Genomic DNA, 23624 nt, shown 5'->3' with positions numbered 1-23624 from the left:
CTGTCAGCACAGAGCCTGATGCGGGGCTTGAACTCACAAACTGCGAGATCATGACCTGAGCTGAAGTCCGGACGCTTAGCCAACAGAGCCAACCAAGCGTCCCCGTGAATTTTTTTTTAATTAAAATAAAATGCATCTGTCTGATTCCAAATGTAGAGAACAAGGGAGTCACTCGTGTCAAGCAGAGGCCTGTATCAAGCAGTGAGACAAGCAGTTAAGGGCAGTACAGCTACAGGGTTGCAGAAACCAGCATCAGCTGATACCCCTGAGGTCTGCAGGGGCCCAAGCCTGATTAAATCCCTTTAAAAAGGGAGGATTTTTGCAGCAAACTGTCAGACGCTTCAGACATGACCCCTCTATGTCTTACCACTTAAAAAGAAAGCAGCGGCTGCCCAAGGACCTCCGAACAGAACCGAGATCCTTCCTTGCTGGAGCGTGATGGGCGGTAAGAGCCGGGAGCTGACCCAGACCGTCCAGAGGCTTATCTCCATTGTGTGCCCACAGACTGACTTCAAGTTTGGTCTGTTAGCCCCTCCGTTATCTTGTTTGCCGCGTGACTTGTCTTATGTTCTGCTTTTCGTGCTGTATAAGAAGCTGAGTTAATTACATGGTGCGATGTCACTGAGTTTGGAATCCTGAACCTGCTTGACAATTACATTACCTTGCTTTAGGACTGCATAAAGCTGTCACTGTGGAAAGACACAACTTGTTTGTGCAACTTTAGAGCGTGCTCTTGATATCATTCATTTAATTCCACCTGGAGACATAGAAAAAAAATTTTTAATGTTTATTTTTGAGAGAGACAGAGCACAAGTGGGGGAAGGGCAGAGAAGGCGGGGGTGGGGGGGACATAGGATCTCTGACAGCAGAGAGCCTGATGAGGGGCTCAAACTCACAAACTACGAGATCATGACCCAAGCCAAAGTTGGATGCTCAACTGACTGAGCCACCCAGGTGCACCGACCTAGAAATGGTTTTTTTCCCCCAATGTTTTCTTCATTTATTTTTGAGAGAAAGAGACAGAGAGAGAGAGAGAGAGAGAGAGAGAGTGTGTGTGTGTGTGAGCGGGGGAAGGACAGAGAGAGAGCAAGACACAGAATCCGAAGCAAGTTCCAGGCTCCAAGCTGTCAGCACAGAGCCTTATGAGGGGCTTGAGATCATGACCTGAGATCATGACCAGAGCTGAAGTCAGACGACCAACCAACTGAGCCACCCAGGCACCCCTAGAAATGTTTTTATTACTGTCATGGCTTTAAGGTATATACGCATCTGAAGTCACACACATGAATGTTCCTCCATATAAAAAGTCATCCACTTAGACCTGGGGCCTCTTGTCAGGTTTTCTATTTGCACGTTCTTCCTGCTTGTTCCTCAGTTTCGTCTCCAGCTAACAATCAAGTGTATGGGGAGATTTGGAAGAAAAGGCTTAAATAGGAAGACTTCACACTTCTTTTACAGTTTATAGTCCGTGTTCAGAAGTCAGGAAGTACAGATACATTTGTATTTCTGGTGGCCTGGAAACCACAGGACTGAGCAAAGTCCTCCCCTCTCACCGCATCTCACACTTGATTCTGCAACATGAGAAGCCCAAGTTAACTGACTTCTGAGGGTCCTTCAATCCCTTGGGTTTCCTTTGATCTCAAGTCTGGGAGCGGGCTCCAGCCACCTTCATCACCCCTCCAAAGCTTCCTTCTATCTGTGGAAATACCACAGTATGTGGGCTGAGGCTGTTACTTGTGTGTGCGTGTGTGTGTGTGTGTGTGATAGAATAAACATTACCATTTTAACCATTTTTCGGTGTATAACCCAGTGGCATTTAGCACGTTCATGCTGTTATGCAACCATTATCACCATCCAGCTCTAGAATGTTTTCACCTTCCCAAACTGAAACTCCATCCCCGTTAAACACGGACTCCCCGTTCCTCCTCCCCCTCCCCCTTGGCTACTCCAAGTTCTGTCTTTCTGAATTTGACTGTTGTAGGTATCTCATATCAGTGGAATTGTACAACGTTTGTCCTTTCGTGACTGGCTTATTTCACTTGGTGATTCATTCCTGTTGTAGCATGTCAGAATTGTATTCTTTTTTAAAGGCCGAATAATATTCCATTGTATGTAGACATCACTTTTTGTGCATCCTTGGGTTGTTTCGACTTTTTGGCTACTGGGAATAATACTGCTATGGACATTGATAGATAACATCGGTTAGGTCTTTACTTTTGATATTTTGGGGATATATACTTAGGAGTGCAGTTGCTGAATCATACGGTAATTCTATGTCCATTTTTTTAAAGAAATGCCAAACTAATTTCCACAATGCCTCCACCAATTTACATTCCCACCAGCCATACACAAAGGTTCCAGTTTCTCATCAACATTTGTTCATTTCTGATTTTGGTTTTATTTTAAAAAAAAAAAAACAATAGCCATCTTAATGGCTGTGAGAAGTGGTTTCTCATTGTGGCTTTCATTTGCCTTTTTCTCATAGCTAGTGATGTTGAACATCTTATTTATTTATTTATTTTTAATTTTTTTAATGTTTATTATTTTTTTTTAAATTTTTTTTTTCAACGTTTATTTATTTTTGGGACAGAGAGAGACAGAGCATGAACGGGGGAGGGGCAGAGAGAGAGGGAGACACAGAATCGGAAACAGGCTCCAGGCTCTGAGCCATCAGCCCAGAGCCTGACGCGGGGCTCAAACTCACGGACAGCGAGATCGTGACCTGGCTGAAGTCGGACGCTTAACCGACTGCGCCACCCAGGCGCCCCTTTAATGTTTATTTTTGAGAGAGAGAGATACAGAGCATGAGTGGGGGAGGGGCAGAGACAGAGAAGGAGACACAGAATCTGAAGCAGGCTCCAGGCTCTGAGTGGTCAGCCCAGAGCCCGACATGGGGCTTGAACTCTGGAATGGTGAGATCATGACCTGAGCCGAAGTCAGACGCTTAACGGACTGAGCCACCCCAGTGCCCCTGAACATCTTTTTTTTTTTTTTTTTAAAGACTATTTTTTAAAGTAATCTCTACACCCAATGTGGGACTCAAACTTACAACCCAAGATCAAAAGTCACATGCCCTGCCAACTGAGCTGAGCGAGCCAGGTGCCCTGAGCACCTTTTCGTGTGCTAAATGCCCATTTGTGTATCTTTGGAGAAATATCTATTCAAGGCCTTTGTCACTCTTCACTTGATCTTAGCTAAAAGGCTGAGAAGCAACGGGCCTTTGTTACCCTTAAGAGCCCATTCTGTCCTTTCTCCAGGCCTGCTGTATCAGTCAGTGTAGGCCAGGTTATGCTGCAGTAACATGCAACTCTAATAACCAGGGGCTGAAACAACAAAGCTTATTCTTCATTCATCTTACATGTCCCACACAGGTCCACAGGGGGCCTCTGCTTATTGTGGTACTCAGGGACATGAGTTGGCATTGACTTCATCACCGGGCATTATTCCACTGTTCTGACATCAGTGCAAAGGGGGGCATGTTGAAGAATGTCCCAGGTCTCAGAGCTGCTCACCTTACATTTACCAAAGCAAGTCACGTGGCTATCTCTAACTTCCAAAGAAACCTCAAAGGTACGTGTTAATTTTTTTTTTAATGTTCATTTACTTTTGAGAGAGAGAGAGCAAGAGAGAGGAGGGAGGGGCAGAGAGAGAGGGAGACACAGAATCCCAAGCAGGCCACAGGCTCCGAGCCGTCAGCACAGAGTCCGACACAGGGCTTGAATCCATGACCTGCGAGATCATGACCTGAGCTGAAGTCGGATGCTTAAAGGACCAAGAAGGATCCTTTAGAATTGTGCTAGAGATCAAGGAAGATTTGACTTGACCTAGCTGATGCATGCTCTGAATTCCACTCTATTTTCTCACACTATGTGTGTTTCCCTGTGGGTCAAACTCTCACTGGGAAGTAAACAAATAGTTCAGGGATAGTTTGTAAATAGATGAATTTTGAGTCTGTAGTTAAATTGTATTTGTATTTGAAACTGAATTGAATTTGAGTTCTGAGGTTTTAGTTAATTCCCTTATAAAACAGAGGTTTTAAAGCCGACAGCTCAGAGCCTGGAGCCTGCTTCAGATTCTGCGTCTCTTCTCTCTGCCCCTCCTCTGGTCATGCTCTGCCTCATTCCGTCTCTCAAAAATAAATAAATGTAAAAAAAAAAAAAAAAAAATGCAGCCTCCAGGTTGGGGCTCTGAATTTCCGTGCACACAGTTCAGTACTAGACTAGTCCTCTAGATGGCAGCAAAACCCTCAATATAAACATTCCTTCTGGTCTCTGAATTTTCTAGCACCAAGGATGGAACCCAGACCCAGAGGTTCTTCCCACTATTCAACTGGTTCACCTCACCTCAGCATGAGCTAACATGCTAAGGTGCTTACAGCTGTGATTGTTGGTTCCATATTTTGAATACTAGATTGATTTCAGTAAGGGTTCAGGTAGTACAGATTGGAAAATCTGAAATATGGATTTTCCCCACAAAAAGCTAGAGGAACACTGATGATAGTTTGAAAAAAAATTTTAATTAGTTAATTAATTAATTAATCTATTTATTTATTTATTGGTTAGTTTACATCCAAGTTAGTTAGCATATTGTGCAATGATTTCGGGAGTAGATTCCGGTGATTTATCCCCTATGTATCAACCCCTCCAGTAACCCTCAGTTTGTTCTCTGTACTTAGGAGTCTCTTATGTTTTGTCTCCCTCCCTGTTTTTATATTATTTTTGCTTCCCTTCCCTTCCCTTATGTTCACCTGTTTTGTATCTTAAATTCCTCATATGAGTAAAGTCATATGGTATTTGTCTTTCTCTGACTAATTTCGCTTAGCATAATACCCTCTGGTTCCATCCACGTAGTTGCAAATGGCAAGATTTCGTTCTTTTTGATTGCCGAGTAATACTCCATTGTATATATAGACCACATCTTCATTATCCATTCATCCATCGATGGACATTTGGGCTCTTAACACCGATGATACTTCTAACATTGCTGTAGTCTCAGTCCCTGGAAAAGCTGTTTGAACAAATGCACAAGTGGATTACCACAAGAAATGCACAATATTAGGTGTCACCTGAGTTGGAAAAATGGCCATATATGTGGAAACCCCAGTGTACCAGCTAAGGTTCTTGACTGCAAGCAACAGAAATCCACCCTGGCTGTCTGAAGCGGAAAAGGAATTTGGGGGACAACATGGGCGTAGATTACAGAATCATGAGGAAGCCTTCAAACTTTGGACTGTTCCCTTACTCTGCATCATGTGTTCTAGACTTGTGGGTGGATAGATCCTTTGACAGAGTCCAAGTCATGTGCCAGGGCCCCGGCTGCCAAAGGGTGAAAAGGAGGGGGATCTCCATGATGCAGCTTCCCTGTGGGAAAGGCAGTGCCTATGTCTACCACACCGCACGTGGACCACCCGTGTCCCCCGGCCTGCTAGGTGGGCTGCACTAGAACATGTCAGGGGTCTTCTCCAGCCTCTCCCCACCACCATATTTTTATTACCACTTACTTCTTCTTGACTTCTTGGGATAGTTGTAAAGACTGCAGACATTTTTGTCTTGACTTTGTTTTAATGGTTATTTTTGACAGAGAGAGAGAGAGAGACAGAGAGAAAGAGCACAAGCATAGGAGGGCAGAAAGAAAGAGAGTCCCAAGCAGGCTCCACACTGCCAGTACAGAGCCCAACGTGGGGCTCAAACTCACAAACCTTGAGATCATGACCTGAACCGAAACCAAGAGTCAGACGCTTAACTGAGTGAGGCACCCAGGCGTCCCTTGACTTTTTTTAAATGCAGACAAGCATATATGCTATATATATCATATATATATATATAGAGAGAGAGATATATATCATATATCTAGATATCTATATCTATGAAAGATAGATCTATCATAGATATCATCTATATCTATCTATATATATAATCTGTATATATATATGATAGATCTATCATAGATATAGATAGATATCTAGGTATATATAGATATCTAGATATCTATACATAGAGAGATATCATCTATCTATATCTATGATATATCTATCATAGATATATCTATCATATATATGATATATCTATCATAGATATAGATAGATGATATCTCTCTTTCTCTCTCTCTCTCTCTCCATATATATATATATATATATAAGTTTTAATTTTAATTCCAGTTAGTTAACATACGATGTTATATTAGTTTCAGGTGTACAACATAGTAATTCAGTGATTCCATACATCACCCAGTGCTCATTGTGACAAGTGCACTCCCTAATCCCCATCACCTATTTCACCTACCCTCCCCCCCCGCTCCCCTCCCCTCTAGTAACCAACAGTTTGTTCTCTACAATTAAAAGTCTGTAAAGAAGAGTCTGTTCTCTATAAATAAGTCTGTAAATTGTGTACACTCACACACACAAATACACACACACAATGGAATATTCCTCAGCCATCAAAAAGAATGAAATCTTGCCATTTACAACGATGTGGATAGAATTAGAGTGTATTATGCTAAGTGAAGTAAGTCAGTCAGAGAAAGACAAATACCCTATGATTTCACTCATATGTGGAATTTAAGGGAGAAAACAGATGCACATATGAAAAGGAAAAAAAATGAAAGAGAGAGAGGGAAGCAAACCATAAGAGACTCTTAACAATAGAGAACAGACTGAGGGTCGATGGAAGGAGGTGGGTGGGGAATGGGCTAAATGGGTGATGGGCATTAAGGAGAACATTTGTTATGATGGACACCGGGTGTTATATGTAAGTGATGAATCACTAAATTAAAAAACAAAAGAGTCAGGGGTGCCTGGGTGGCTCAGTCAGCTAAGTGGCCAACTTTGGCTCAGGTCATGATCTCACAGTTTGTGAGTTTGAGCCCTTTGCTAATTTGTTTTTTTCTTAAGTTCCACAGATGAGTGAAATTATATGGTATTTGTTTTTCTCTGACTGACTGGCTTAGGATTGTATTCTCTAGCTCCTTCCATCCATTTCATTGCAAATGGCAAGATTTCATTCTTTTTTGGAGGGTGGATAATTTCCATTGTATATATATATATACAACACATTTTCTTTATCCATTCATCTGTGGATGGACATTTGGACTGCTTAAATATCTTGGGCTTCTGCACAGTGAAGGAAACCATCAACAAAATTAAAAGGCAACCTACGGAATGGGAGAAGATATTTGCGAATGACATATTTGATAAAGGGTTAGTATCCAAAATATATGAAGAACTGACAAAACTCAACACCCAAAAAACAAATAACCCAGTTGAAAAATGAGCAGAAGGCAAGAATGGACATTTCTCCAAAGAAGACATCCAGATGGCCAACAGACACATGAGAATATGTTCATCATCACTTACCGTCATGGAAATGCAAATCAAAACTACAATGAGTTATCACCTCACACCTATCAGAATAGTTAAGATCAACAACACAAGAAGCAAGTGTTGGCAAGGATGCGAAGAAAAAGGAACCCTCTTGCACTGTCGGTGGGAATGCAAACTGGTGCAGCCGCTGTGGAAAACAGGATGGAGATTCCTCAAAAAGTTAGAAATAGAACCACCCTAGGGGCGCCTGGGTGGCGCAGTCGGTTAAGCGTCCGACTTCAGCCAGGTCATGATCTCGCGGTCCGTGAGTTCGAGCCCCGCGTCAGGCTCTGGGCTGATGGCTCGGAGCCTGGAGCCTGTTTCCGATTCTGTGTCTCCCTCTCTCTCTGCCCCTCCCCCGTTCATGCTCTGTCTCTCTCTGTCCCCAAAATAAATAAAAACGTTGAAAAAAAAATTAAAAAAAAAAAAAGAAATAGAACCACCCTACCATCCATTCAGCAATCGCATTACTAGGTATTTATCCAATGAATACAAGAATACTAATTCAAAGGGATACATGCACCTCTGTGTTTACAGCACCATTATTTACAATAGCCAAGACATGGAAGAAACCCAAGTATCCATGGATTGTCTTGATTTCTGATGGGAATATTTCTAATATTTCACCATGGGGTGTTGTGTTTACTGAAAGCTTCTGGTAGCAAGATCTTTTATCTGGTTTAGGAATCTTCCTTGTATTCCCAGCTTACTAAGCATTTTTGAAAACAGAAATCACGCTTGAATTTTACCAAATAGTTTTTGGACCCAGAGTTTTCCTCCCTTTGAGGAGGAAAGCTGATAAATGCAAATAAAAAGGGCCAACCAGATGTTTGAGGTCAGATACTCCCTTTGCATGCTTTTGGCTTTTGCAACCTTGCTTGCATCAGCCAGCCGCTGGGAACCAGAAGCTTGACTATACTAGTCTTGCCCAACCTGGAAGCACATATGTATAAAAGATCGGGAGAACCTGAGCCGGATGCTTAGCCTTTGCAGGTGACTCCGCTGGGCCCGCACCACTGAGAAATAAACTTTTCTGATTCCCCAAGTGCTTGTCGATTGTCACTTCCTGGGGGCCTAGCGTTTGCTGTAACAGTTTAATGTATTGCTACAGAGAATAGCACTATTGAATACACTGCAAGGGAGTGACGGGCAGGAAAGGAGGGGCTGTGTGCCAACACTAACAAATTCTCTAATGTTGAACCAGTCTTGCACACGTGAGATTAATTTTGTTCAACACTTCATTCATTTCGCGAATATTTATTGAGTGCTTGCTATGTAAACAGAGTGTTTCCACCATTGGGGACGAACAGAATGAACAGAACAGCAATGAACGAAACAGAAACAACGTGTCTTCCTGCAGGGAGCATACATTCTAGCTGGAGGAAGACAGACAATTTTTTTTTTGAAATGTAAAACATAAAGTATGTCAGAGAGCGATAAATGCTGTGAACCAATGTTGTTCAATAACTCTCGTGTTGAAATTTATTTCAAGGGCGTTTATAATTTTGGCGTTTATTTCCTCTTTCTTCCCTGACTTGAGTGATTTATAACATCACGTTGTGGTTAATTTATAATTTTATTGCATTGGGTCAGTGTGAGTGTTGATTTTTGGAATTTTTCAAGGTTTTTCTTTGCGGCCTAACATTTACGAATGGAACATTTCCCAAAGTAGAAACCATACAGATATTTCTATTTAATATAGCACTGTAAGTTCATCCCTTAAATATAGCAAAGAAATAGATAGAAAAAAGAACAAAAATTAAACATAAGATCAGACTCAAAGACATTGAACATATCTCCGTGGACTAGAAATAGGGAAGAAATCCAAAGTGGGGTGCTGGCCTGAAGCCATTGGACTGCTGGACCCTGAATCTGGAACAAGGCAGAGAAGGCTGGGAGTTCAATTCTGTGGGTAACAGGATCTAAAACTTCCTCACAAGAGATGGGGCTGTAGAGGGTGGGATTCCTGGTTCCTGAAAGAATGATAAGAAAAGCTTCTGTCCATCCCTGCCTAGGATTACAGTTTATGTGCAGGGACCTGTGCAGGGAGACGAGAGGACACAGGCACCCATCTAAGTGAGCCTCTGGTTTAGTGACAGAATCGGCAATATCTTCAATATGCCCAAGGACAGGGACCCTGAACCACCCCATCTAATTCCTGTCTAGACTGAGGATGGGTGGGTGGTGTTTTCCAGAGGGTGAGTGGACTCTAACACTGCTGGACGGTGGGGGAAGGGGGGAAACAAGGTTCTCCAGTTGAAAATAAGACTGCAATAGAAACTCCAAACTCAATAATCAAAAGGTAAGCACCCTTGAGGTAGGGTGACGGTACCTCCTGCTTTCCCAGAGTTAATCCTCAGGGATTAATATGAGTCATATTAATGGCATTATATTTATGTCACTGTCTTTTGCTTCCAGTATTCTGGTTTGGGTGACCAGTGATCATCCTAACAGAGGGGAAATTAAAATTTCCTGGGCGCCTGGATGGCTCAGTTGGTTAAGTGTCTGACTTTGGCTCAGGTCATGATCTTACAGTTTGTGAGTTCCAGCCCCATATCGGGCTCTATGCTGACAGCTCAGAGCCTGGAGCCTGCTTCGGATTCTGTGTCTCCCTCTCTCTCTGCTCTTCCCCTGCTCATGCTCTGCCTCTCTCTCCTTCAAATATAAATAAGCATTAAAAAAAATTAAAAAAATAATAGAACAGTCTGGAGAAAGGATTGAAAATGGATCTGTTTTGGACGTGGTGAAATACAGTTGAAATTTCCCACACCTCTTTCAGAAATTACCTGAGTAAGGAAGAGTATGAGACATAAACATAAACACCATCTTTCATGAAGCTTGGGAGGCAGTGAAATCCCCAACCATAAAACAGGGGAGGGCTGGGGTGCCTGGGTGGCTCGGTTGGTTAGGTGTCCAGCTCTTGATTTCGGCTCAGGTCACATTCTCATCGTCATGAGATGGAGCCCCCTGTCGGGCTCCGCCCTGGAACATGGAACCTGCTTAAGATTCTCTCTCTCCCTTTCCTTCTGCCCCTTCCCTGCTCTCTCTTTCTGTCTCTCAGACAAATGAACAGAAACAAGAGAGGGCTGACAGAAGCTCCTGAAATCAAACGGGAGAAAACTAGATCTCTCAGGAGGAGCTGGCCAAGTTTACCACCAAGGTGACAGTAGACCCGAATATATAAAACCCTTCCTAGGAACAATGGGAATAGGGTGCTTATCTACCCTAGAATTAGATGAAAATAATGTATTAGAAGAAATATTTAAAGATTTAAGAGAAATGGGGTGCCTGGTTGGCTCATTTGGTAGAATATGTGACTCTTGATCTTGGGGTGGTGAGTTCTAGCACCATGTTGGGCGTAGAGCTTATTTAAAACAAAACAAAACAAAAACAAAAACCTCTAGTCCCTGGGCCCAGAATAGTACCTGGCCTAGAGTTGCTTAATGAACGTATGCTAAACAATTTGTGGAATGAACTAGTCATTAAGTGATCCTACGACAAAAACATGACTCATCTTTAGTATTCGTTTTGGGGGTCCCTGGATGGCTCAGTCGGTAAAGCATATGACTGTTTATCTTGGGGTGATGAGTTCCAGCCTCATGTTGAGTGTAGAGATTACTTAAAAAAGAAAAAAAAAAAGATCTGAGAAAAATGACCAAATTAAAAAGATGAGCTGAATCCACACAGCCAATCCATTTTTTTCCCAGGAACTATCCACCCGCAATGATAATTCCAAAATGTGTAACAGTGAAGTTCATGGATTTCATAAACAAAGAAGTAATTCTTGGGGCAGCAAGGCGTTTACATCGCTTGTAAGAAAAAAAAGAAAATCAGGCTGGTTTCAGGTATCATCGTGGCAGAGAAGACAATGAAGCAATACATACACATTTCTCAAGAAATAAAGTACCGCCCAAGAATTTCGTATTCAGCCAAACCTTTTCAGGATAAAGGCAACAAACGTTTTTGAACGCGAGAAACTCAGAGACTATCATTTCCATAAATTGTGCTTGAAAACAACTAAAGCGAGATCTCCACAAGCTGAGATCTCAAGATGACATCACGAGACGGGATGGATCACAGGATGGGATGCCACAAAATAAGTGTGTGGCGAGGGGGGTGGGGACACTTTGGTGAAATCACTGTGGGGGTTCTGAGTCCGCTTACCTGGAGGACCCAGATGAACACAAATGTGGGGCTGATGATTACAGAGCAGAATGTATGATTTTACAGACCCGGTAATGTAGAAGTGGTCTAACTAACAAAAGTTGGGATGAGAAGGGAAAATAAAGGAAGGGGTCTTTAAAGCACATTGATTTCCTCATTTTTTATGGCCAGGGGTGGAAATATTTCATTTAAAGCAGATAAAAAAAGATCAAGGGGTGCCCAAGTGGCTCAGTCGTTTAAGTGTCCGACTTTGGCTCAGTTCATGATCTCAAGGCTCATGAGTTCGAGCCCAGCATCGGGCTCTGTGCTGACAGCTCAGAGCCTGGAGCCTGCTTGGGATTCTGCATCTCCCTCTCTCTCTGCCCCTCCTCTGCTTGTGCTCTGTCTCTTCCTCTCTCAAAAAATAAATAAACATTAGAAAAAAAATTTTTAAACAAGTAATAGAAGTATGTGTAAACGTATTTAATTTTAAGAAAAAAGCTGGGGCGCCTGGGTGGCGTAGTCGGTTAAGTGTCCGACTTCAGCCAGGTCACGATCTCGCGGTCCGTGAGTTCGAGCCCCGCGTCGGGCTCTGGGCCGATGGCTCGGAGCCTGGAGCCTGTTTCCGATTCTGTGTCTCCCTCTCTTTCTGCCCCTCCCCCGTTCATGCTCTGTCTCTCTCTGTCCCAAAAATAAATAAACGTTGAAAAAAAAAAAAAAATTTAAAAAAAAAATTTTAAGAAAAAAGCAGACACCGGGGTGGCCTGGGTGGCTCAGTTGGTTGAGTGACCAACTTTGGCTCAGGCCATGATCTCTGGGTTCATGAGTTCAAGCTTTGCATGGGGCTCGCCAGTGCAGAGCCTGCTTCAGATCCTCTGTCCACCACCCCCCCCCGACCCCGTGCCCCTGCCCGTTCATTTTCTCTCTCCCAAAAATAAAAATTAAAAAAACAACAACAAAAAAAGCAAACATTAAAGAAATATAAAATCCTTTGACATTGGATGTGGAGACAGGAGGGATAAAGAAAAAGGAAACGTACTCTGTTATTGTTGTTCAACAAGCAGTAAATGGAAACAGTCTGGAGCAGTAGAGGACTGAGGGTATTACGTACAATTACAGTTGTAAAGGCAACCTTTTGAATAAAACTTAAACCCTCCAAATCCTCAGGAGAAACACACCCAACACAGCAAAGCAAACACCAAGCACATAAGAAAAGGGTAAAGAAGAACCTGAAAGGCTGTGAAAACACAGCATAAAACAACATAACCATTACATGAATAGGGCTAAACCCATCTATTCCAAGAAAAAAGACTTTCAGATTAAATCACAAAACAAAACTTGATGTTTGATTCAAGGGATTTGCCTAATACAAAGGCTTCAGAAAAGAAGAAAACAGAAGGGCAGAGCTGTATTGGGCTGACGGCAAACAAAATTTAGTAGGCTTGTCATTAACATCGGACAAGGTTAAAGTCAGGGCAAAGGTCAAAAACATCAAATGAGACAAGGGTCATTTTATAATTTAAAGGGACAATTCACAAGAATATAAGGATATTTGTGCACAGATAACATAGCATCATCATTTACAAAGCAGGACTCCACAGAAATAAAGAGAAATAAAAACGCAATAGTAGTAAAGTTTTTTTTTAATGTTTATTTTATTTTTGAGAGAGAACATGAGTGGGGGAGGGCAGAGAGAGAGAGGGGGGGACGGAACACCTGAAGGGGGCTCTGTGCTGACAGCAGCAAGCCTGATGCGGGGCTCGAACTCGCGAACCCAGAGATTGTGACCTGAGCTGAAGTTGGACACTCAACTGACTGAGCCACGCAGGCGCCCAGATAGTATAAAGGTTTTAATTTACTTCTCTCAGATTATATCAGGTCAAAATACATGTAAGGACATGGAAGGTCCACACGACGTAATTAATAAGTTATATTTCATTGATATGTGTTAAAATCTGTATGCCAAAAACGGAATTTGCATTCCTCTCCAGGGCCCTTAAAGCATTCACAAAAATGGACTCTAGTTTAGGCCGCAAAGAAAACTCAAGTATTTAAAAGATGCGAAGTAGTAAGACAACATTGATCTCTGATCTCTGATCACAATGAAACAAAACTAAACTTTAATGACCCGGTCAGAAACAAAACACTCTACCCCCTGGAAGTTTTATTTATTTATTTATTTTATTATTTTATTATTTTAACGTTTTTATTTATTTTTGAGACAGAGAGAGACAGAGCATGAACGGGGGTGGGTCAGAGAGAGGGAGACACAGAACCGGAAACAGGCTCCAGGCTCCGAGCCGTCAGCCCAGAGCCCGACGCGGGGCTCGAACTCACGGACCGCGAGATCGTGACCTGAGCCGAAGTCGGCCGCTTAACCGACTGAGCCACCCAGGCGCCCCTAACCCCTGGAAGTTTTAGAACTCTACCACCCTCTCTTAAAATTTATTTATTTATTTGTTTACTTGTTTATAAAGATTATTTTATGTATTTATTTTTTAACGTTTATTTTTGAGAGAGAGAGAGAGAGACAGAATGTGAGTGGGGGAGGGGCAGAGAGAGAAGGAGACAGAGAATCTGAAGCTGGCTCTAGGCTCTGAGCTGTCAGCACAGAGCCTGATGCAGGACTCGAACTCATGAACCATGAGGTCATGACCTGAGCTGAAGCTGGATGCGTAACCCACTGAGCCACCCAGGTGCCCCATCTTTCTACTCTCTTATTCACCAAAGATGTCACTCATAGTAATGTAAAAAGTGATCTGCCTATGTGTATGGCTGTTTCCACATCCATGCGTATGACCTCAGCTCCTCTATTCACCCCACTACTCCAGCAGGGCTGTGCTGCTCACTGTACAAACTACATAAGGGTACTCGGTGGCCTGCCTCCACTCCACATTAGCCATCTGTCCTCACATCCTGACCTGGTCATCAGCAACCATCTCTATTCTCTTACCGGAAATTCCTTTCCAGGTTGCTTCTTCGATTACTCCAATAAGATAAATAAATCTCGGACCCCCATCAAGATTCCCAGTCTGTTGAGCCCACTTCTTCGCCACCATTCAGCTCTCTCCCTCTCCTACTTCTCTTCTTATACAGCTTAGCTCCTATGGTTCAGCATTTGATACACACACACACACACACACACACACACCACACCTATCTATCCTCATAGACAACTCCCTCTCTTCCTTTCCAGAGAAAACTCTGGCTTTTTCTTCTTTCTTTCTTCCTGCCTCATGCAAGAGAACAGGCTGCTGTCCAAGCCAGGACTTCTCAATTTCAGCATCACTGACATTTTAGGCTGGAACATTCTTTGTGTGTGTGTGTGTGTGTGTGTGTGTGTGTGTGTAGCTGTGCATTGCAGAATATTTAGCAGCATCCCTGGCCTCTACCCATTAGATGCCAATAGCACCCCTAGTCACAATCAAAAATGTCTCCAGACATTAGCACATTTTCCTGGGTCGGGGTGGGAGGTAAATCCCCCCTGGTTGAGAACAACTAGTCGAGGCTCACCCTTCTGCTTGTGCCTGGGACTCCACCTCCACCCTCACATATATACAATCTTTTCAGGAATCATACAGTATGAAAAACCCTTTCCTCTCCTGTATGGTCAGAAGCTCTTTCTCAACTGGATTCTTTTCATAAATATTTAAACGTCTTTAAAAAAATCCTTCCTCAGCCACGCTTCCATCCCCAGCCATCAGTACCTCTTCTTCCCTTCCCCACCACATCTTGCAGAAGTTGGTTATTCATCCTGCCTCCTCTATTCCTCCCTCCTCTCTCCTTCAACTATGACTCAGGGTTCTTGGCATTCCACCCCTGTAGCTTTCACTACGGTTTCAAGTGGCTTCCATGTCTATAACTGCAGTGGGCAGTTTTTAGCCTGTGGCCATAGGCACAATGGAGGAGAACTAGGTGGAGGGAAGTAAAGATCATGAATTTTGTCGTGATCCGGTGGATTTCAGGTGTCTCAGAGGCATCCTGGAGGAGATGTTGGGTGGACATTGAAACAATGAGGGCTGGGGTCAGAGGAGAGGTCTGGGTTGGGACATAAACTGTCTGGGTCTCCCCCAGTGTACGCAAGGATATACGGGTGTATGTGTGTGGGTAACTAATGCCACAAGTGTAATGTTAAGTACCTTGGCAAGGGGGCGATAGAGGGGCAAGTACCTTGGCAAGGCTGTGGAGAGCAATTATGATCACTCGAAGGGTTTTCAAAATGCAGATTTCTGGGCCCCACCCCCAGATTTTAATACAGGAAAAACTGAATAGCCTCCCTGTGATGGAGAATTGTCATTTTTACCAAGTTCCCAGACGATGCTGAAGCTGCTGGTGCAGGTACCACCACATTTTGAGAACCACTGATCTAGAGCGAGGAGAGGAGGCCCAGGGCTCGACTGGAGCGTTCCCACACTTATTAGCTAGAAGCGGAGGTGAGCCCCTGAGGGAGACAGAGAGGAAGCACTGGGGAAGAAAGGACCACCACCAGTTCGTGGATGGAGAGCTGCGAGGGTGAATGTGCAGCGGCCGCAGGACTACATCTCCCAGGATGCCTCGCGCCGGCTCTCGCCCGCCCCCTGGAGGCGGCTGCGGGAGGCGCGGGTAGGATCCCAGGGACCTTTCGCGGAGCATCCGTGAGCTCGGGGAGCCGCGGCGGCTGCGGGCTGCGGCGGCGCGGCGGGAGCGAGCGGAGCCGGTGAGTAGGCGCCGCGCTGGTCGCCGGCTCTTTTGCGCCTCAGCGGCGTCGTCTTCCCGGGTCGGGCGGGCGAACCCTGGGGTCCGAGGGTCCAGGCAGCGGGGCGCAGGACTGTCCGTCCGAGACGGAAGACGCGCTGTTGCCGTTGTCGCTGCGGTGGCCCCGGTGCCCCACCGCCCGGAGGGTCCCGCCCCCAGCCCGGGACGGACCTCCTACCCTGTCCTGCCCACCAAGCCCGGGAACTGCGGGACCGGTGCCGCAGGTGGCAGCGGCAGGGGGCCGCCCCCCTCCCTTCCGGGCCCCAGGGGTTGGCGTAGGAGCCCAGGACAGAGGGCCAGGTGACCCCAGAGGACTGCGGCCCTGAGAGGCGCCCCCCAACCCTCGCCGCGGTGGGACAGGTGCGTGGGCACGCCTGGCCGGGGCTCTCCCGGCCCCCGGAGCCTCCCGCACCTTTCTCCTGGTGCTGTCCGGGGGATGCGTGTATGTCGGGGACCGGGTAACCCTTGGCCATCCTCCGCGTCCACAGAGCTCCGATCCCCCTGTTGGCCTGGGGTGACCGGGGAAGGCGCTGGCCGTGCTTCTCCCGGGTCAGCCGGCGGTGCCCCAGCGCAGTGCACCTGTGAGCCCTGGGGGACCCTTTGGATGCTTAGGGGTGGCCCGGTGATGCGGAGCCTGCCAGGACTGCAACAGCAACGACCTCCTTCCCAAATGTGTTTGAAATGAAATGAGTTTTAGGTCCCCCCCCCCCGTTTTTTTTTTTTTTTAAAGGAAGTTTGACCCTGCATATCTCATTTTTATTTTGAGCGAGCTGCAGTTTTCAGCACGTAAGTTTATATAATAAGCAGTATAAGGCTTGGGGAAAAAAAAAAAAATTACTGCGAAGGTGCTCTTCCTTGCCCTCTATCGGAAGAATTATGTTGGACTGGTTGACATGCTTATCCATTAGTAACTGCGGTAGCTGGAGGCAGGAGATAACGTGTTTTTGAGGGGAGGTACAACTCAACTCTTCAGGACAAATTTGGGTTTGAGAAGATTTTGGTTATCCGGTTGCAAACACGAAGCTTTTGCCACGTTTAAGACGGGGGAGGAGAGACAGAGCAAGTTTGTCAACCTTAAGGTCTTACTCCACAGAAAACAGCTTTGCGTAGTACCTTTGAGAAAGCAAGCACGTTTAATTTGGTAGCTTAGGCTAGATCTGAAGCTGAGCCTTCGTTCGAAACTCTATCCGTTTTAATAGTTTTTCAGTTGACTTGTTTGGTTGTTGTAGGCAAATACTCTCTCTTCATCTGTTCAAAGGGAGCAGACGTCTCTTACCAATGTTTGTACTTATCTCTTATTTTCCATTGACCACTGTCTCCACAGTCCTGGCTATTAAGGTTAGCTAGGACAGTTTGTTTCGGGCTCGGTTTTAGGGCAGTGATCCAAGGCGATCTTCACTAAATATATTCTTACCATATTAAGTAAGTTTTCATTTATGCCTAATTACTAAGAGTTTCAAAAGTTAGGAGTCAGTGTTGAATCCCCCCCCCCAAGTGCTTGTGTATCACATGTATTGATATGACTGTGTAGTTTTCTTCTTAAAATTGATAACATCGGTGATTATACTGCTAGATTTTCGGTCACTAAAATCCTGGCATAAATTAAAATGCACTTTTGGGTTGTTTGATAGATTCAATAAGCTAACATTTAATTAGAGTTTTAGCATTTATATTTATAAGCGAGATCGGTAACTTTTCCCTCCTGCCCCCCTTTTTTGGTCTGAGTTTTTAATTATGCTGATTATGTCCTCGCTGAATCGGTTGGGAAGTTTTCCATCATTTTCTCTGCTACGGAGCAGAAGAATTATCTGTTCCTTAAAGTTTGGCAGAATCTGACTGCAGGCTGCCTGGGCTGCTGGTGATCATATTTTTTTAAGAAGTTGATATCCATACTTAACTATCTTTTCTATTTTTTCCACGACCATTGATTTTCCTCAGGTTTTCTGTTTCTCCAAAGTCAATCTAGTGCTTTATATCTGCCCTGAAAATCATTAACATTATTGGAATTTAATGTGTGTTTGCATAATGTTGTAGATAGTCTTCTGTTGCAGGAAAATAATTCTTCCACATTTATGGTGTGTTCGTCTTGTTCACACTCTTGTGTCTGTGCCTTTTCTCTTTTCTTGTATCGGTCAGGCTTGCTTCCTCCTTGCTTATTTCATTATCTTTCCAAAGCGCCAGTTCTGGATTTATTGATTAATCCCGTTACTTTTATTTTTCTACGTCAGTAACGTACATTCTTAATCTTCCTACTTCATTTGAATTTATTTTTGCAAGTTCTAGCCTTTTGAATTTGAAGGCTTAGATCATTTATGTAATCAATCAGTCCTCCTTCTGAACAAGACAAGGACTTCTAATATTTTCACTCCAGTTACCTCCCATTTGGTGTTAAGCTCTGTTACTACTTCAGTCCTTTAAATTGGACATTATTGGGGCGACTGGGTGGCTCAGTCCGTTAAGCGTCCGACTTCGGCTCAGGTCATGATGTCACGGTTTGTGGGTTCGAGCCCTGTGTTGGGCTCTGTGCTGACAGCTCGGAGCCTGGAGCCTGCCTCTGATTCTGTGTCTCCCTCTCTCTCTCTGCCCTTCCCCCACTCACACTCTGTCTCTCTCTGTCTTTCAAAAATAAATAAATGCAAAAAAAAAAAAAAAAGAAAATAAATAAATTGGACATTATTGCTGATGTTACTATTATACCGATTTTCTGGGTCAATATTTATTAGACTTCTGTACCTGTTTATCTATCTTCTTCACTCTCCATTCCGTCTTTTTTTTTTTTTTAATTTATTTTTGAGACAGAGAGAGACAGAGCACGAGCAGGGGAGGGGCAGAGAGAGAGGGAGACACAGGATCTGCAGCAGGCTCCAGGCACAGTGCCTGACGCGGGGCTCGAACTCACGGAGTGTGGGATCATGACCTGAGCTGAAATCAGACGCTTAATGGACTGAGCCACCCAGGTGCCCCATTCACTCTCCATTCCTTCTTATATCACTTTGAATCATTTTCCTTCTCCCTGAAGTACATTCTTTAGAAGTTCCTTCAGTGATGATGCATTCTGTTTTTATAATATCTGAAAATGCCTTTATTTTGTCTGCACTCTTGAATTTTGGCTTCACTAGGTTTCTCTAGCCCATTGATTAAAAAAATTTTTTTTTTCAACGTTTATTTATTTTGGGGACAGAGAGAGACAGAGCATGAACGGGGGAGGGGCAGAGAGAGAGGGAGACACAGAATCAGAAATAGGCTCCAGGCTCTGAGCCATCAGCCCAGAGCCCGACGCGGGGCTCGAACTCATGGACCGCGAGATCGTGACCTGGCTGAAGTCGGACGCTTAACCGACTGCGCCACCCAGGCGCCCCTCTAGTCCATTGATTTTAAAGTTGTTGTAGTTTTTTTTTCCCCCCCCAGCAGTTTTTAAAGATGTTTTGTGGCTGGAAGGCTTTGGGATCTCTAGTCTGCCATATTGCTGAAAAAAGGATGGAGATGAGAAAACAGAAATTAGTTTGTAATCTAATGAGCTGTCAGTTTTTGTGACATTTTTCTGCATGAAATTGTAGATTTATTTCCAATTTATTAATTACAAATTATGTTCTCTGTCTCCTTAGCTTACTTTTTCTCTGTTTGATCTGTTGATTCTGAGAGTTGTGTTAAAGTTTTCCACTATGATTCCCAGTGGGTTTCTTTTGTTCTATTTCTATTAGTTTTTGTAATATGTATACTTACAGACCACCTGTAAATAGTGCTTATCTATTTACATGTATTTTTGAGGTTATGTTTTTAGATACTTTTTAATTTTTTTAAATAAAGTTTATTTACTCATTTTGAGAGAGAAAGCACATTCGTGCATGTGCAGGGGAGGGGCAAACAGAGAGGGTGAAAGAGAATCCCAAGCAGGCTCTGCGATGTCTGAGCAGAGCCCGACACGGGGCTCGATCTCACGAACTGTGAGACCATGACCTAAACCAAAATCAAGAGTCAGAAGCCCAACAGACTGAGCCACCCAGGCACCCTTTATGGAGGTATAACATAAATGTTTAAAGGTACACACATATTAAGTGTATAGATCCATGAATTTGGACGGGCTGAACACACATATAACCAACACTCAGAACAAGAAACAACCTTTCCAACACTCCGGAATCTGCCCTCATGTGTCCCAACCCCAAGGATAACCACTATCTTGATTTCTTTTTATTTTTTTATGTTTTTTATTTTTTATATTTGAGGGACAGAGAGAGAGAGAGCGAGTGAGCGAGCGAGCAGGGGAAGGGCAGAGAGATGGAGACAGAATCTGTAGCAGGCTGTAGGCTCCGAGCTGTCAGCACAGAGCCCGACGCGGGGCTCGAACTCACGAGCAGTGAGATCATGACCTGAGCCGAAGTTGGACACCCAGCTGACTGAGCCACCCAGGTGCCCCCACTGTCTTGATTTCTTTTAAATTTTTTTTTTTAACGTTTATTTATTTTTGGGACAGAGAGAGACAGAGCACGAATGGGGGAGGGGCAGAGAGAGAGGGAGACACAGAATCGGAAACAGGCTCCAGGCTCTGAGCCATCAGCCCAGAGCCTGATGCGGGGCTCGAACTCACGGACCGCGAGATCGTGACCTGGCTGAAGTCGGACGCTTAACCGACTGCACCACCCAGGCGCCCCTGTCTTGATTTCTAACACAGTAGATTCGTTTTAGCTATTCTCATACTTTACATCAATAGAATCATATAGTATGTGCCCTTTTATATCCAGCTTCTTGCCATCAACCTTACAGTTGTGTGATTTGTCTGTAGTTCTGAGTGTAGTTGTGGTTTGTCCGTTCTCCTTGCTGTATGTATTCCCATCATGTGTGTATCCACGATGTAGAAACCCATTTTACGTGATTGACAATTGGGTTGTTTGCAGTTTGGGGATACGGTGAATAGTGCTGCTGTGAACATTCTAGTACCTGTCGTTTGTTGAATGAATGTATGCACGTCTGTTGAGTGTGTATATCCAGGAGGAGAATTGCTTGGTCATAGCACATGCCTAGGGTTTAAGTAAATATTGACAGTTTCTAAGTTATGTACCTGAGAAACATACATGGTAGCTGCCATCTCTTGGTAATTTCCGTCTTTTAGATTTTAGTCATCCTGGTGGGTATCACATTGAGGTTTTAATTCGTATTTCCCTTATGATAAATGAAATCGAGCTCTTTTGCTACCCTTAAATTTTCACACATATCTAAACATTTTTTTCCCTTGGTGTTTAAAGCTAATCTGTATATATGAACCCTCCGTGAGTAAAGCAAGAGTGAACCTGAACCTGATTTTAATTCTGTGTCGTATTAAGATCGTATGGAATTTGTTTTGGTTTTTTTTCTTTTACATTATGCACAAACAGCCATGTTTTACTGACTATTTACTCATCATTTATAAGTTTTGCCAATTATTTGCTCTTCATTGGTTCTTTCATCTCTTGTTTTTCTACTTTGTGGATTCATTATTCCTTAAGTGAATCCTCAAGTAACTTTGTATTTTCACCTGAGATTTCGTGGGTGGTAAACTTTCTGAGCCTTTGCACGTGTAAAGTATTTTTTATTTTGCTTTTCTGCCTGAGTACTCTTGGCTGAGGATAGGATTCCAGGTTAAAACCTCTGCATTTTGAAGATAATTCTTCATTATCTGCTGGTATCTAGTGTCGTGGATGAGAAGTTTCTACAGTGTGATTTCCATTTCTCTGTAGTTAACCTGTTTATTTTCTCTGAAGCTTAACCATTTTTTCTTTTTTCTTGGTGTTGGAACATTTTACTATTTGTCCAGGGGGATAGTTTTCTTTTGTTCTTTCTGCTCAGTGCTTAGTGGCCCCTGTCTTTCCATAGATTAACGCATTTCTGTGGCACAGGGGAAGTTTCTCTTTGGGTATTTCCTTGCCTCCATTGTCTTTTATTTTCTTTTTCTGGAATTCCTATTAAATGGGTATCAGAATTTCTCAATTCATCTTTCATGTTTCACTTTCATCTTTTCAACTTCTTCTTTCATCTTCCACTTTCTTCTCAAACGATCTGCCTCCTTATCTTTATGGGCTGCATTTTGGGAGATTCCTTGGCTTGGATTTTCCCACTCACAAATCTAGTGTTTGGCTTTGTCCAGTCAACTCACCAGACCATCTGTTGAGTGTTTTCCATGTTGATTATCATTTATTTAACTTTCAAGGTCTCTACTTTGTAAAATTTAGTTTTTAGAATAGAAAAGATATTCAGTGTTCAAAAATCATACTGTATGTGGGGTGCCTGGGTGGCTCAGTCGGTTAAGCGTCCAACTTCAGCTTAAGTCACGATCTCACGGTTCATGGGTTCGAGCCTTGTGTCGGACTCTGTGCTGACTTCTCAGAGCCTGGAGCCTGCTTCGACTTCTCTGTCTCCCTCTCTCTGCCCCTTCCCCGCTCACACTCTGTCTCTGTCTCTGTCTCTCTCTCTCAAAAATAAATAAAACATCTAAAAAAATAAAAAAAATCATACTGTATTAAAAAGATATGCATGAAAGGTCTCCCACCATCCCTTTCCCCCATCTGCCTAGTTCTCCCTCACCCCACAAGCAGGTAGCCCCGTTATTAGTTTTGTATATGTCCTCCAAGGTCTCCTTGTGCAAATACAATGATATATGAAACGATTCTTAATCCCTCCTTTTTTTTTTTTTTTTTTTTTTGCACAAATAATAGCGTTATTCCATGTCCTGCCCCTCACCCTGCTTTTTTATTTCACGGTGTAGAGATCTTCACCTCTCAGCTGCTTCCTTTTCACAGACAGACTGTCCCCTCCAACCTTCCTAAGGACGTCTTAATATTCTATGTGCTGGACTAACTCTCTTTCCTTGGGTATATGTTCTGTTGACTTGCTGTCCCCATTTTGTGACGTTAGAAAAACTCAGTGACTCTCCTTTTGGTGCCCGTCTTTACGTTTGAGAATTCCCATTTCCCCGCCTGTCCTGTTTGCCATAGGCCATCTCCGGAGATTGCCAAGGAGTTGCCCGGTGCTGCTGAGTGGGGTGCATAGTCCAGGTGAGGGACCATTTGTTGTAGGCTGCTCAGTGAGTGTGGGGAAGGGTCTCGTCGTCCTGGCTTATCTGACTGTAGTTCCCCAGTTCATCGGGTTGTCATATTCCATCCCTGCCCCGTCTTCTCTCTGCCCATTCAGAGCCTGAAGCCCCTTATCATTTCCCACTGCATGACGGCCTCCTCCCGGGCAGGTGTGGGGCTGTGCTTTGCTCAGGCAATCTCGTTCTGAGTACCCTCTCCCTTTCAGAAAGTTCGTAGACGTTCTAGTTAGCCAGTGGCACTGTTTCTTTTTGTGTGTGTGTCCAGGTGTCTTATCAATTTAATATTTTAAAAATAATACTTTTTGCCATTCCATGGATTTTTAG

The 23624-nt window shown here is 43.8% G+C and overlaps 1 protein-coding gene and 2 long non-coding RNA genes across 3 annotated transcripts in view; 2 read left to right on the top strand and 1 right to left on the bottom strand.

Annotated features, from left to right (window-relative positions):
- Nucleotides 1-367: 367 nt before the first annotated feature.
- LOC122484708 lies at nt 368-10275 on the bottom strand. Its single transcript, XR_006297686.1, has 2 exons — nt 10144-10275; nt 368-757 (listed from the first exon to the last, which is right to left on the bottom strand). It is a non-coding gene; the product is annotated as an uncharacterized LOC122484708 (long non-coding RNA).
- Nucleotides 10276-10386: 111 nt separating this feature from the next.
- LOC122484707 lies at nt 10387-11666 on the top strand. Its single transcript, XR_006297685.1, has 2 exons — nt 10387-10517; nt 11065-11666. It is a non-coding gene; the product is annotated as an uncharacterized LOC122484707 (long non-coding RNA).
- A 4440-nt stretch (nt 11667-16106) lies between these two features.
- The window catches only part of SPECC1 (sperm antigen with calponin homology and coiled-coil domains 1), a 286429-nt gene continuing 278911 nt past the window's right edge, over nt 16107-23624 (top strand). Inside the window, exon 1 of the mRNA XM_043583241.1 lies at nt 16107-16196. The gene's annotated coding sequence lies outside the window, so the exon portion shown is untranslated. The remainder of the gene's footprint in view (nt 16197-23624) is intronic.

Source organism: Prionailurus bengalensis, chromosome E1, assembly GCF_016509475.1.
Source record: "Prionailurus bengalensis isolate Pbe53 chromosome E1, Fcat_Pben_1.1_paternal_pri, whole genome shotgun sequence".
Lineage (NCBI taxonomy): Eukaryota > Metazoa > Chordata > Mammalia > Carnivora > Felidae > Prionailurus > Prionailurus bengalensis.
This window is presented reverse-complemented; position numbering and strand designations above follow the sequence as displayed.